Source organism: Octodon degus, unplaced genomic scaffold (genome assembly GCF_000260255.1).
Source record: "Octodon degus isolate 3935 unplaced genomic scaffold, OctDeg1.0 scaffold00005, whole genome shotgun sequence".
Taxonomy (NCBI): domain Eukaryota; kingdom Metazoa; phylum Chordata; class Mammalia; order Rodentia; family Octodontidae; genus Octodon; species Octodon degus.
In genome coordinates this window covers 32,389,233-32,392,376 of record NW_004524581.1, presented here as the reverse complement: position 1 = coordinate 32,392,376, position 3,144 = coordinate 32,389,233, and positions in this window count along the sequence as shown.

Genomic DNA, 3,144 nt, shown 5'->3' with positions numbered 1-3,144 from the left:
AAAACCTAACAACAAAGAAAAGCCCAGGTCCCGGTGGATTCACAGCTGAATTCTACAATCCATTCCCTTCAAGAAGATCCCAACACTCATATCCCAGACTTTACTGTGCCCACCTTCGAACTCTGCAGCTGCCCGGGCTCCCCCAGAGCTGTGGCAAAGCCGTCTCTGCTCTACTCCAGAAGGAGCAAACATTCTGGGGAAAGGGGGCTGCTTTTCAGCTGGAGGATTTCCCCGGAGCTGCAAAACCAGGACAGAGCTGACAATCACTTGGAATGCAGCCCTCAGGCCAGCCGTCACCTCCAGCTGAAGTTCGTCCCCCACTTTTCTGACTTCCTAGTTAAAGCGTCTGCCTATTAGTTTGTGCCACGGCCTCCGTTAAACTTTTCTTTAGTGCCAAAGCTGCATCTTGCTCAGCCTGGTGCACGAGTTGGCTGTAGTGAGAGGTTAGTGAGGGCAGGTGGGTCCCCCGGTCTGAGTAGATTTCGGGCACACACTGGGTAGCCAGGTCAGTTGTCACTGGTCTTCAAAGTGACAGGGTCTGGGGAGCTCAGAGTAATTAATCTGGAAAATTCCTCTTTTGTCTTCTCATTGTATTTATATCCTTTCAAATTTTAAATGAAAAATTATTTTAAAGCATCCACCTCTGTTGTACAGCATGGTATCCATCCTCTGAGGCAGGAGGCTTGCCACAGAATCAAGGCCAGCCTGACCTACATAGGGAGACCCCGTCTCAAAGTGAACAAAACAAACAGAAATGAAAAGCGAAGGCCAAAACCAACAAAACACTGTCCCACAGCCGTTCAACCAATGCCTGTTCGGCATACACTCCTCAACGTGTGTTGAAACCTGGACTGAAAATCCCTGTAGGTGTAATCTCAGCCTCCTCCCTCCTGCTGCTGTGTGACCTCTGTGACGGCCCAGGCAGGCAGGCAGAGCATGGGGCCCTCTTGTGTTGTGCTCTTAAAGTGGGCCCAAAGGGCAGATCTCATAGTGAAGGTGCCCCCCCGACACACCCCAAAGGGGCAAGATGCATGACTCTAAAACTCCTGAGACCCAGAGTTCTCTGAAGTAAAGAGTCAGAGAGCCACTACATGTGCTGGCAGGAAAGAGAACAGGTCCTGGGATGAACTTTGCAACTACCGGAATTGAGGTATGTGCTAATAGTCATGGTGGAAAGGCCATGGGGACAGTCTTTTGTTGGTTCTGGCCTTAGCTTTTCTTTGTTTGAGACAGGATCTCACCATGTGGCCCAGGCTGGCCTTGAACTCTCTGGGATCCTCCTGCCTCAGCCTCCCCAGTTCTGGGATTACAGACATGCACCGATTAATCTCCCTATTTCTTCTTTCCTCTACCTCTGGCCTTCATAATAAGTTTAGGTCACCTCAGGATTTTTCTTTGTTAAGGGAAAGATTTGGAGAGCATAATGTTTGAGACGTGGATTGTGGTGACAGTTTCACAGTTCTATACTGATCTCCAGAGTGGTCAGGTTGTGGGCAGCTTATTAGCTTGCCAGTCATGCCTCAGCAAAGGGCTTAGCCTACTAACTACCGACTAAGTGCCACAAAACCCGTCTACTTGGTGAGCAAACTGGTGGCACATGGAGGGTGCGTCTCCTGTGCTCTCAGGGGAAGGTGGCAGGGGTGGACAGGGCTACTGAGTGAGGCCTCCAGTGAGCGAGTACAGGCTGTCCCTGGGGGCTGCCCTGGCCACCGCCCTGCCACACCAGGAGCTGCTTTGTTCCCTGGGGACTCAGCCAGGGAGGGCGGGGGTGGGACAGAAATGGAAGCAGGGCTCAGGCTGCGCAGGCCCAGGGAGGCTGCGCTGTGGCTTCAGGCGGCAGCCAGTGGGGCTCTACTCGGGACAGAGTGCACGCTTCACCGGGCGTCCGCTGGACTGCAGCCCTCCCTCGCCCCCTCCGGGCTTCCCTTGGCCACGGGTGTTTCATCCCTTCACGGGGCGGAGCATCATCTGTCAGAGGCAAAGAGGGACGAGGATGGGGATCCTCATATTCGCGCCCCTCATTAACTTGGCCACAGCCCCAACTTTGGCTTTTTGGAGTTGGTTAGTCTGCCTGCTACCTGTCCCTCCCAGGCACCACCATTCCTTCCCCGCTCTGCGGCGGGAGATACCGGTCCTTGCGGACAGATCGCATGGGAGCCCCGCGGCGGTGGCTTCTCATGGTTTTGTCCAGCAGGAGGCACTGTGGGGAGACTTGCGGGGAAGCATCCTGTGAGGAGACCTGCTGGAGGAACAAGACCTGACTTTGTGGATCAGCTGAGCGATCTCAGCTCTGGTTTTGCAAGGTGGCCCCGGGAGTTCTTACTGCTTCACGTCTCCAGGAGATGGTGCGTGGTACAACTCTGCTTGTGGTCAGGGTGAGCAGAGGTTTCAGGGAGGGACTAGGGACTTCAGGCGCTCACGGGTTGTTGGATGTCCCTGGAAGTCTCTGCTTGCTGTCCTTCGCCTTAAGGGGGATGAGGCAGGCTCTGTAGATTTAGGGTTGGCCAACCTGGCACTGCCAACTTTGGACAGCCGCCCTCTAGGGAATGGCCACGGCCACATGAGGAGCTGGACAGGGGCCTGGCTGGGTTTCAAAGCAGTAAAGGAAAGGATAAAAACGAAGGGACGGCTTTGTTCTGCTTTTAGTTAACTATTGGGATTCTGTAGATGAAGAGCCAGTGCATTTTAGCCAAAGGCGTTAAAGTCTCTTATTGTTTCAGAAGACAATACAAATCTTGCTTTTAATGAGCAGCATAATGAGGCCCAAGAGTTCGCAGACTGTCCTGTTGGCCTCTGGCCTAGGAAGGCGGAGGCTGGGTGCTTCCCGCCCTCCCTCCCTGCCTGCGCTCAGCTTACTTTTCACCGGAGCTTTGTCTGTGGCTCCTCCTCCCCTGCCCCTCATGCCCGTGTACACGTGTGGGTACGTGCCTGTGCATGTGTGTGTGTGTGTGTGCATACATGCGTGCGTGTATGTGTGTGTGGCCTCACAAAGGACTGAGCAGGAGCAGAAGCTCCCCGCGAGCGAGTGGGGGCGTCTGTCCCCTCAGGACTGCGGTCTTCTCAGCAGGCGGTGCAGGGCAGGGGTGTAGAGAGCCCATGCCGCGAAACGCGGCTTCAGAACCAAAACTCCTAGGGACCATTGGG